The sequence below is a fragment of the Delphinapterus leucas genome, chromosome 15 (assembly GCF_059928025.1).
Source record: "Delphinapterus leucas isolate spDelLeu-1000000601 "Yukka" chromosome 15, BTC_Dleu_Yukka2, whole genome shotgun sequence".
NCBI classification, from domain to species: Eukaryota; Metazoa; Chordata; class Mammalia; order Artiodactyla; family Monodontidae; genus Delphinapterus; species Delphinapterus leucas.
Window position 1 is genome coordinate 16301106 of NC_143143.1, and position 11837 is coordinate 16312942.

Here is an 11837-nt window from a genome sequence, read left to right on the forward strand (position 1 = left end):
CGCCCGGAAGCCGGGCGAGCAGCTGCGCAGGCGCGTCAAGCTCCCGCCCCCGACCTCGCGGGGCCGGAAGTGCGGAGCATGCGTAGTGGCCTTGGGTCGGTGGAGGGGTTGAGCGCCGGCTGCCGCGGGGCAGGGCGACGCGGGAAGTGCGGTCCAGTCGCCAGTACTGGAGACCCGGTGTAGGAGGCGCTTGGCCACCAGCCTGTTGTGGAAACCGGTGTCCCCGCCGCGTGTCTCTGCTCTCAGAGCGCTTCGTGGGCGTAAAGGGAAAAGTGGCCCAGAGAAGCAGGGGATTGGGCACAGTTTCCCGCCTCCCATCCCCGCGCATTTGACAGACTGAGGGGAGCTGCGAACGAAGCACCAAGGAGGCTAGAGGGATGTGGCGTCGCAGAGGAGATGGCGGTAGTGCTAGGGCATGCAGGGTGTGAGCAGGTAAGGTCGTCATGGAAGGCTTCCCTGAGGAGGTGATACTGAGCTGAAGCTCAGAAGAAGCGGCCCCGTGGAGGTGTGAGGGCGGAGAGTTACTGGCAGAGCTAAGGGCAAATACAAAGACCCTCAGGCCGGAACACACTTGGCATATTTGAGAAGCAGAAAGAAGGTCAGGAGTGGCTGGAGCAGCTGAGCAAAGGCCTTAGAATCCCAGCCGATGTCGTGAGACACCCAACCCCTAAAGAAAGGAGAAGTAAGCTGGGAACACGTTGTTGATAAAGTGTGGTGAGAAGTGTTTTTATCCAATCCCATCCACATTCAGTTGAGAGGCTGATAGGATCCTCTGGAGGGAAAACTAAACACAAAGTTGTAGTTTCCGCCTTGCCATCAGTTCACTGTGTGATCAGGCAAGTCACTTCTCTCTGGGCTTGCTTGGTTCCTTTTCTGCTAGTGAGGGGTGCAAATTTAAATGCCAGGAGACAAGGTAGGAGTGTAAATGAGTGGGGCAGACCAGTTACAAGGTACTGGGGAGTCATGAGTCCTGTGGTGATCTGAAGAGCCCATGTTTTACCAAAAGGATTGCCAATTCTGATTTTTCAAATGTAGCTGGTGAAAAAGAGAAAAGCAGCTCATGACAACTGGGAGCTAGTTTGCACTCTTCCTTCAGAAGCCTCAGTGTTGCTAGTAGGGGGCCTGGCACTATTAGCTAGGCTGTGGTGTTGCCTTGTTGAGCATAAACAATTTTACAGAACACCAACATCAGACAAAAACCAGTCGCTGATGGATGGAGAGAAAGACCATTCCATAATCATGCCTGAACACGAAAACGAGAACATTGTCCAGACCACAAAAATGACCAAACACAACCCTCTCCACAGTTTGAGTGACTGCTGCTTCTTTACCAACTACAGCTTTAGCACTGATCCATTCCTCCTAACTTCTAGATAAGAATTATTAAGAAAACCAGAAAGGGGTTTCCCTGGTGGCGTCCCACGTGCCGTGGAGCGGCTGGGCCCCTGAGCCATGGTGGCTGAGCCTGCGCGTCCGGAGCCTGTGCTCCGCAACGGGAGAGGCCACAGCAGTGAGAGGCCCGCGTACCGCAAAAAAAAAAAAAAAAAGAAAGAAAGAAAACCAGAAAGAATTATCCCCACTTCCTGACAGCATCCAACCTAGAGCAAATCTCCCCTTTCTCAAACCCTCCCAGAAAATCATCTAACACAAGCCCCAATCCTGTAATAAGTCCTTTTTAATATGCACTTGCTGAGATGCCCAGAATGGGTTCCCCATGGTGTGCAGTCTCCCTCATTCTACTACAGGTGTGTTCCTAGTAGTCTTTGGCTGGAGGGCATTATCAGAAATGGAGGATCCACAGAGATTCAGCTGAAGTCCTCACTACCTTGGACTGGAACCCTTGACTCTAGTAATAATGTGCACATCTGAGACCCCTCGTGTCTCTAACTATTTGAGGTGCCATCCTGCCCATGGCTGAGAGGTAAGTTGTTGCTGAATTGAGCTCTGATGTTCCGTTGAGACCCTTGAGTGTTGGGATTATTTTGTTTATTTTCCTTGGAGTAAGGTCCTCTTCCATTTTTTTGGTTATCCAATTAGATTTTTATTTTTCCTTGGGGAATTTGTTTTCTGGCTTTCTACATCTATCTGCTCCCATGATTCCCCCCGTCTAGTGTTTTGAATGTTGTTTGTCTGTAAGAGGAAAAGTCTATAGGGAAAGGATAGGTATGTAGCCCTGGATGTCTGAGGGCAACATGAACCTGTTATTTATTGCTCAGTCTCTGGTGGCTGAACACCACTTATCCCTCTAAGAAGTTGGGGATGCCAGCCACTCAGGGGTCATGTAACTAGTTAGCATGCTGCAGTGTCATTTGTTATCAGAATTAACCAGACAAATAACTCCATCAACCAAGGCCCAATAAGTCTGTCCTACAGCCAGCCCTGGAGACTATGGAATTCAGAAGGTATCCTTAAACCAGTGTCCTTTGAATAAACTTTGCCTCAGGTTGCCATTCCAAACCTTTATAAGGACTTCTTCCTCAGTTTTGTCTGTGTCCCTGAGAACTCCTTTTTTTCATTTCTTCTGCCCGGAATCAGGTCATTTTCTCTGGCTTCTGATCAGTGATGACTGGTCTTTGGCCAAGTTCTAGAGATACAAGGTTGCACAGCACTGGCCTTATGAACTCTTGTCTCAACTAAAACTGGGCCAAATACCTGATTCCTTCATGTTTTCTCACAATTACACTAACTCGTACCCTTATCTTTCTAACTGACCCAATTTCACTAGGGACAATTTAGAATTGCAGTGGCCATTTTGAGGAACTTGGGACAAGAACAAGATTCTTTATTTGATAGTTACCTTAGAACAAAAAGATAAGAAACCCTCATGAGGAGATTGTCTTGGTTGTCAAAAAGAGAGATTATTTTGTTTAACATAGGTGATATTTCATTTCCGTACTTTGGAGGTTAATAAATACTGATTTTTTTTTTTTTTTTTTTGTGGTACGCGGGCCTCTCACTGCTGTGGCCTCTCCCGTTGTGGAGCACAGGCTCCGGACGCGCAGGCTCAGTGGCCATGGCTCACGGGCCCAGCCGCTCCGCGGCATGTGGGATCTTCCCGGACCGGGTCACGAACCCGTGTCCCCTGCATTGGCAGGCGGACTCTCAACCACTGTGCCAGCAGGGAAGCCCATAAATACTGATTTTTAAATTATATAGCTCTTTGAAATTGTCAAGTGCCTAAGATATTTTTAAAATTAGGTGGAATGTCACTCTTTGTGTGTGTGTATGTATATGTCAAAATCTGGAGGGTTTTTGCATTTGAACTGTTTTATCTTTACTTGCAGAGGGAACATGGATTAGCTTTTTAGAGTGATAGTTTCATATTTTTCTGAAGTAGCTCCCTCTCACTTTTTTTGCTGTCCATTTTCCTCTCTTGGAAAAGTTTAAATATTAACTTATCAAAAAAAATATTTCATTGAATGTGCACAATCCAGTTAAATACAGTTGGCCCTCGAACAATATGGGTTTGAACTCCACAGGTCCACTTATACGTGAATTTTTTTTTCAGTAAATATATTGGAAAAAATTGTGGGGGGGATTTGTAACAATTTGAGAAAACGTGTAGCCTAAAAATATCAAAAAAATTAAGAGAAAGGTATATCATGAATGCGTAAATAATAAACAGATACTGGTGTATTTTATCATTTACTATCATAAAATATACCAAGTCTATTATAAAAAGGGAATTTTTGGGACTTCCCTGGTGGCGCAGTGGTTAAGAATCCGCCTGCCAGAAAAAAAAAAAAAAAAAAAGAATCCGCCTGCCAATGCAGGGGACACGGGTTCGATCCTTGGTCTGGGAAGATCCCACATGCCGCAGAGCAACTAAGCACCTGTGCCACAACTACTGAGCCTGCGCTCTAGAGCCCGCGAGCCATGACAACTGAGCTCGTGAGCCACAACTACTGAATTCCACGTGCCCTAGAACCTGCACGCTGCAACTACTGAAGCCCGCATGCCGCAACTACTGAGACTGCGTGCTGCAACTACTGAAGCCCGCACACAACAAGAGAAGCGCCTGTGCTCCGCAATAAGAGAAGCCACTGCAATGAGAAGCCCGCACACCACAACAAAGAGTAGCTCCCGCTCGCCACAACTAGAGAAAGCCTGTGCGCAGCAACGAAGACCCAACGTAGCCAAAAATATATATATATAAAGAAAAAGTAAAAATTTATCGAAATTCCCACACACAAACATTTACAGACTATACATGGCACTATCGATTACACTAGGTTACCAGAAGGCAGTCATATTGCTGCTTCATTATCAATGCATGAATCGTTTTATCTGTAAATAAATATAAATTTCTTTTTCACACTATCTTTTGTTTTGTTTTTTTTTTTGGCTGCGTCGTGCGGCATGCAGGATCTTAGTTTCCTGACCAGGGATCGAACCCATGCCCCTGGCGGTGGAAGCATGGAGCCCTAACCACTGGACCACCAGGGAATTCCCTGTCTTTTCATTTTTGATGTCTAGTGTTACTAATACATTTACTATCTACAGTGTTTTGTGTAACATAAGACAGTATTGACGTAGGTACTGACAGATGATTCATCTTGTAAACAGACCATGTAAACATATGGTATCAGTATCGATAAATACAATCAGTACTTTAAGTTTATTTTCTCTTCCTTATGACTTTCTTAATAACATTTTCTCTAGCTTACTTTATTGTAAGAATACATTACATAATACATATAAAAATGTGTTAAATGTTTATATTATCAGTAAGGCTATTAGTAGCTAAGTTTGAGGAGGGGGTCAATTGTGCCTTGGGGGGTGGGGGACTGGGGGGTGTTGTTTCTTAAGTTCCTTAACCCCCACGTTGTTGAAGGGTCAACTGTAATCAAAAATGTCTGAAAGAATTGCTAAACTATATATGTTTCCTTTGTGGGCTCTGAAAAGTATATTTATGTAATAGACTTTGTAATTATAGATAAGATAAGGCCTTAGTTCCAAGATAAAAGAAGAGTTTTTGGCATGATCCAGTGTATTTGCATTTTAATTTGCCATGTAAAAATAATGCCAGCACAATATTTTGGTTTGTACAAGATCAGGGTTAGTTTTCTTATGATTTAAACCTTTTTACTTTTTATATTGATTTTATAAGTTAAGTAAATTATCTTAGTTTTCATATATGATTTACCTTTTGAAATTTTTAAAAATACTCACCATGCTGTACATTACATCCCCAGAACTTATTTATCTTTTTTTAAAATTGTATTTATTTTTTACTTTTTTATTTTTGGCTGCGCTGGGTCTTCGTTGTGGTGCGCGGGCTTCTCATTGTAGTGGCTTCTCTTGTTGCAGAGCATGGGCTCTAGGCGTGTGGGCTTCAGTAGTTGTGGCACGCAGGCTCAGTAGTTGTGGCACGTGAGCTCTAGAGCACAGGCTCAGTAGTTGTGGTGCACGGGCTTAGTTGCTCTGCGGCATGTGGAATCTTCCCGGACCAGGACTTGAACCCATGTCCCGTGCATTGGCAGGCAGATTCTTAAGCACTGCGCCACCAGCGAAGTCCCTAATTATGTTTTAAGGCTTTCAATTTATTACCTATTTGTGTATTTACGTATCTGTGAATGCCTAAATACACATATATGTAAAGGTATATTAATAAATCATTTACTGAAAATTGTTACATGAATAATATATAAAAGGAGGAAAATGAGAATTGGGACTTTTTTTTTTTTTAATATCCAGACTAGTAGAAGTTCCTTCTTCCTTCCTTCCTTCCTTCCTTCCTTCCTTCCTTCCTTCCTTCCTTCCTTCTTTCCTTCCTTCCTTTCTTTCTTTCTTCTTTGGGTCTTCGTTGCTGTGCACAGGCTTTCTCTAGTTGTGGCGAGCAGGGAAAGTCTACTCTTTCCTTTTTGTCACTAAAAATATCCTATTAACTCTTGGTGCTTTTTGATATACTCTTAAATCATTTTTTAAAAATTAATTTTGGCTGTGTTGGGTCTTCGTTGCTGTGCGCGGGCTTTCTCTAGTTGTGGCGAGTGGGGGCTACTCTTCATAGTGGAGTGCGGGCTTCTCATTGTGGTGGCTTCTCTTGTGGCGGAGCACAGGCTCTAGGCACATGGGCTTCAGTAGTTGTGGCACGTGGGCTCAGTAGTTGTGGCTCACGGGCTCTAGAGCGCAGGCTCAGTAGTTGTGGCGCATGGGCTTAGTTGCTCCGCAGCACGTGGGATCTTCCAGGACCAGGGCTTGAACCTGTATCCCCTGCATTAGCAGGCGGATTCTTAACCACTGCGCCACCAGGGAAGACCTTAAATCATTTTTGAAAAGAGTTTTTTTTTTTTTAAAGTTAAGTTCCTAATAACCATTGTTGTTCATTGCTGTGTGTTTTTACAATATTGCCTATAAATATATCTTTTCTTTAGATATTTATTACTTATATGTTGTTTCCTCTACAACTATTCTTGATTTTACCTTTCCTAAATTCAGGCCCCAAATTTAGGCTAATAAAACTATTAGGATATTTTTTTTTGTGCCTAAACTATGTTTGGGTTTCCTAAAATAGCCATCAAATAGCACAAAGATCTGCTCCCTTTTTCTATAAAAAGAACAATAGGAATCATTAGGTTTATCTGGAATTTACCAAATTTAATTAATTCAAAACTACTTTGAGAGCTGTTTTGTCTACTAAACTCACAATTTAAAAAAATAATAATAAATTGAAAAGAGAGGTTATCTTTCTAAGTTACTTACACATAAGTAAAGCATGTTAATATGAATATATGTCAAGAATTGTATACTTTTCAAGTTAAAAAATAAAGCCTACCTATTTAAGCACAAAGACTGGTATGATAACTGTCTACAAAAAGATCTGTTTCCAGAATTTTAGATTCACAAGCCCCTTCCCTTTTTGTTCATGAAAAGTGTGAACAAGCATTTGGGGTACTGGTCAATTACATGGGGATCATCAGAGGCCTACTGCTTATTTCAGTTTTTTATTAGACCCAGTAGCCAAGACATAGATGCCTCATCTAAGAACTACAGCAACAATAGCAGAGTATGGGAAATTTTCCCTTGATTTAGTTCTACGGTCTCTACTAACTAAAATGGTTACCCATTCTAAAGACTCTTCTGTTGACAGATAATGTTCAGTACTTCTCAGCTGATGACCTATCTGCCTGTGAAATATTATTGTTTCCTTTTACATATCACAGTCCATCGCTGCAACTCTGTAAACCCAGCCACCCTCCTAACGTGAAGAAGGAGAAGCCCATGGCTGTTTCTCTTTGTTAGGGAACTGTCAAAACCTGATATGCTCAGTTTTGTGGCAAGGTGACCGCTGCAGGCTACCTATCTCAGGCAGCCATGTCAGCTGGCTTCCAGTTGGTTCAGCAAATGCAAGTCCGTGGAAGGAGAATGAAAAGCAGGGGGAAGGGAGAAGCCAGGGCATTTCTCTACCAGCACCCTCCTCCACCCCAACTCCCATATCCACATTAAGTATCATCCCCCATGATGGCAATAGCTCTCACGTGGGTCCAGCTCCCACAAGAAAGGTTGGCCACAATTCTGGCTTCTACAGGTGACCCTGGCTCTGGGATCTGGTAACACTGCCCTTTGTTCCTCTAGTTCCAGGAGTGGTAACAGCTTTCTTCTGTTGTTAATTTTGGGGTTGCCTCACAGTCTCCTGTTAGGCTTCTCAGCTTTTGGTTACTATACTACTCAGCAATAAAAAGGAGCAAACTATGGGGCTTCCCTGGTGGCGCAGTGGTTGAGAGTCTGCCTGCCGATGCAGGGAACGCGGGTTCGTGCCCCGGTCCGGGAGGATCCCACATGCCGCGGAGTGGCTGGGCCCGTGAGCCATGGCCGCTGAGCCTGCGCGTCCAGAGCCTGTGCTCCGCAACGGGAGAGGCCAGAACAGTGAGAGGCCCACATACCGCAAAAAAAAAAAAAAAAAAAAAGGAGCAAACTATCGATACATGCAACAAATTAGCTGGACCTCAAGGGAGCTATACTGAGTGAAAAAAAGGCAATCTCAAAATGTTCCATACTGTGTGACTCTGTTTATACAACATTCTAGAAATTACACAGTTATTGACATGGAGAATGGATCGGTGGTTGCCAAAGGTTAAGACAAGGCTGGGGCGAGGTGGGGTGGGGAGAGGGGATGTGTGACTATAAGGGGATAACACAAGGTATCTCTGTGGTGATGGAACAGTTCTGTATCTTGATTGTGGTAGTGGTTACACAAATCTACATGTGATAAAATTCCATGTGTGCATATAACTGTATATGTACACACAAATGCAATGAATGTATGTGAAACTGATGAAATCTGAATAAGGTCTGTGGATTGTACCAATGTCGATTTCCTGGTTTTGATACTGTACTACAGTTATGTAAGGTGTTACCACTGGCAGAAACTGGATACATGGTACCCTTTTCATACTATTTTTGCAACTTCTTGTGAATCTAATATTATTTCAAAAATATTTTTTAATCCAAAAAGAAAGAAAGAGAGATTCCCTGACATCTATAGTAGTCCGTAGAAAATGGACAGCAAATTAAAAACTTGTAGATGTTTTTCTGTTATCTAAGGAAGTAGCCATAGTAAAAATGGAGTTTAGCAAGAATGCTTCTTGATATTGCCTGAATAGTAGAGATAAATTGACAACATTGAACCAACATTGGTGGGGGGTAACTTTAAGGGTATTGCTGAGGATTTTCCAATGCACATCTTACCAGCCAGTGACATATTCCTGGTAAGACTGCAAAGGTAGGACATGGACAAGAACCAAAGCCTTGAGGCTCTGTGAACACCTCCAAATAAACTATAAGTATGTTCTAGTTATTGTTTATTCTCAGGGTGGATTGAGACTTTTTCTTGCTGGAGAGCTATGGACATATTAGCAGAGAAAAAATTGCTTGATTTTAAAATTCCCACCGTTGGGGAAAGGGGTCTCAATTTACCTCTCTAGTAACAAAGAGACATATTTCACTGGTACCATTATTTTTTAAAAATTCTTTATACCTTTTACTTGGAAAATACACTGTCCATATCATCCGCTATCTTCAGCAAAAAGAAAGAGAGCTAAAGGAATCAAAAAACTCATAATTATCAAAACTCTCAGAAACCCAAAGTTTTGCCATTGCCCTTGGTAAAATAAGATCAATTGTGGGTCCCTCCAGGACCCACAGGTTATCTCCTTCTGAGTTAACTGCTCTGTGCATTTGGGAATCACTTCCAATCCTAGACTGACCCCATTATACTTACATGACTAACTTCTTCAGGGATTCATATAATACCTCCAGATTTAGCACCAACAGATATAAGCTTCATTTCCAAAACACCCACCTAAGCAGCTCTGCATGATCTGAAACCTGGAGATTTGGTCTTCTGGAAAAGAATCAGAAAAAAACTGCCCTTGAGCCTCTACAAAAAGAACCTTTAACAGATAACTGACATACAATAAAACTCCAAGCTGTTGATCTTTCGGTTCATATTTCCGAAGTGAAAAGATGTACATCACTTACTCCAGAGTACTGGGCATCCAGTCCATTGGGGGACCTCAAACTGAGGATTGTTAGACATTTTCTGTAAGCTGCTGACTGTGGGCAGCTTCTGTCCAAGATGAAGGAAAAAGGTGCTAACCTCACATGTGAATAGCTTCTGCAGAACAAGATTTTTTGCTTCTTCAGTGCCCTCTTCCATACCCTTTGTTCTCCTAGTAATATTGCCTATTATTGTCTTTAACATCCTCTTTAACTGATTAAAAGTTATCTTAATATGGTCTTCCCTATCTTCATCCTGTTACTTTTGACCCCCTGTGGTCTCCTTTCGCTGCTTAAGGAAAAAAAATATGCCGGTGTGTATTTCTCAGACCTTAGGTATTGCTCTGAATTTAACTCATTCCTGGAACCGTTGCCTCCCCATCTAATCCTGCTGACAAAAAAATGTAATAACTTCAAACACTTCAGAAGGTAGATGTCCTTCTACAAGTCCTTTCTTGTCTTAAGTTTTTCTCACATAATTAATTCCAAAGTTCAGTCTTACAAACTTGTTCTTGAATGAAATGCTTCTGCTGAGGTCATTATAACCCTACCCATAAAACCTAGGTCATTCAAGAATGGGATATAAGGTTGGGGCTATCTTTGCTCTAATAGTCTGTTCTCTTCTGAGACACTCCAGCCTGTTTGCAAGCACTATGTAACTCCACTCAAGGAATCTGTCCACCTCAAGAGTCCAAAAATTGGGTACTCCCAGTACAACCTATGCCTCAGTAGGGTCCGACTTCCTATGCAGACATCAGGCTTTTACCTGTCTGCTGCACTCTAACTTATCCTGTGTATTCAGAGTAATTGTTAAGAGCCTTTCAGATATTTTAAATTACCACTTCTCCAGAAATCTCCAAAATGAGGCAGGCTGTTCAAGAACAGGCTATTCAGGAAAACTCCCAGGAGGGATAACCTACTTCATTATCATGTATGCTATATGAGCTATACTTCCCAGAGAGGGGTAATAGTACTGGAAAAGGTGATCCAAATCTTGCCTCTAACCTCAGCAGACATCATAAATGCCAACTTCTACTCAGAAGCCCAACAACTAGTTTAAACTTAAATTCACTAACCAAGGGGAAATGTATGCTTTGGCAAACACTGCTTGCTGCACCTATGTAAATACAGGTCAAGTTGAGCAGCCTGTGACTATGCTCAAAAAAAAAAAAGTCACTTGAATCGCTAAAAAAGGCAAGCTGGACTTTGGGACATGTTTTTATTGCCTGGATTTGATACTCTAGGCCCCTGTCTTCAGGATCTGTTACAAGGATTAATAACTATTTAGTTTCTGGTAATTTCCTGTGGTGCAGTTGGCTGATGTATTCTGGTCAGAGCTTTAAATGCTACTGTGCAACCATCATCATGTCAGAGGATTTGAGAACTCATTCTGCAACAAAAGGAGAAGGAAAGACTAACCATAGGCTCACTATAGATGTTCTCTTGACAGTCTCCTGATGAACAAAATCTTGGCAATGGTGAAGAGCTGGCTAGTAGGCTAAAGTTCTGAGGCTTGACTCCATCTGCCTTTGGCTAAGAGGGAGACAGAGAAAGAGAAAGCATCCTCTGACAGCCTGGAGCTGGCCTGGCACTATCATCTAGGCCTTGGTGTTGATAGGAGCTAATATGACACTCACAGCTAGACTGTTGTTTTCTCTTGATAAACATAAACAGTTTTACAGAACACCAACATCACAAAGACAAGGCCACTCTGTCACTGTGATGGATCAAGATAAAAACAAGACCACCCTGTCGTTATGTCTGAACACAGTCAAAAACAAGAACATTATCCAAACAACAGAAATGCCAAGTATCCCTATCCTGCCTAATATAAATTACTTCACTTTCTTTATCAGTGATAGCTTTAATCTTGCTCCTTTCTTCCCACCATTTAGATAAAAAGTTTTACGATACCAATCATAGAACTATTCCCCGCTTCCTCACAGCATCCAAATCAGAACAAAGCCCCTTTCCTTGAATCCTTCCCAGAAACCTAACACAAGCTCAAATCCTGTAATAAGTCATTTACAACATCTCTTACTGAGATGCCTCCCAGTTTCTCGTATTGTGTGGTCTCCCTCATTGCAATGAGTCAGTACACCCAACTTTGTTCAATTATAGGTTTGTTCTTGATAGCCTTTGACAGGAGGGCATTGACACTGCAAATTGGACTTCTTTTTCACTGAAAAGATCCTGATTTTTTAAAAATTTATTTATTTTTTTAATTTTTTTTTGAATGCCTCCGGTCTTAGTTGTGGCACGCGGATCTTCGTTGAGGCATGTGGGATCTTTCTTTGTGGCACATGGGTTTCTCTCTAGTTGTAGCGCTGGGGCTTCTC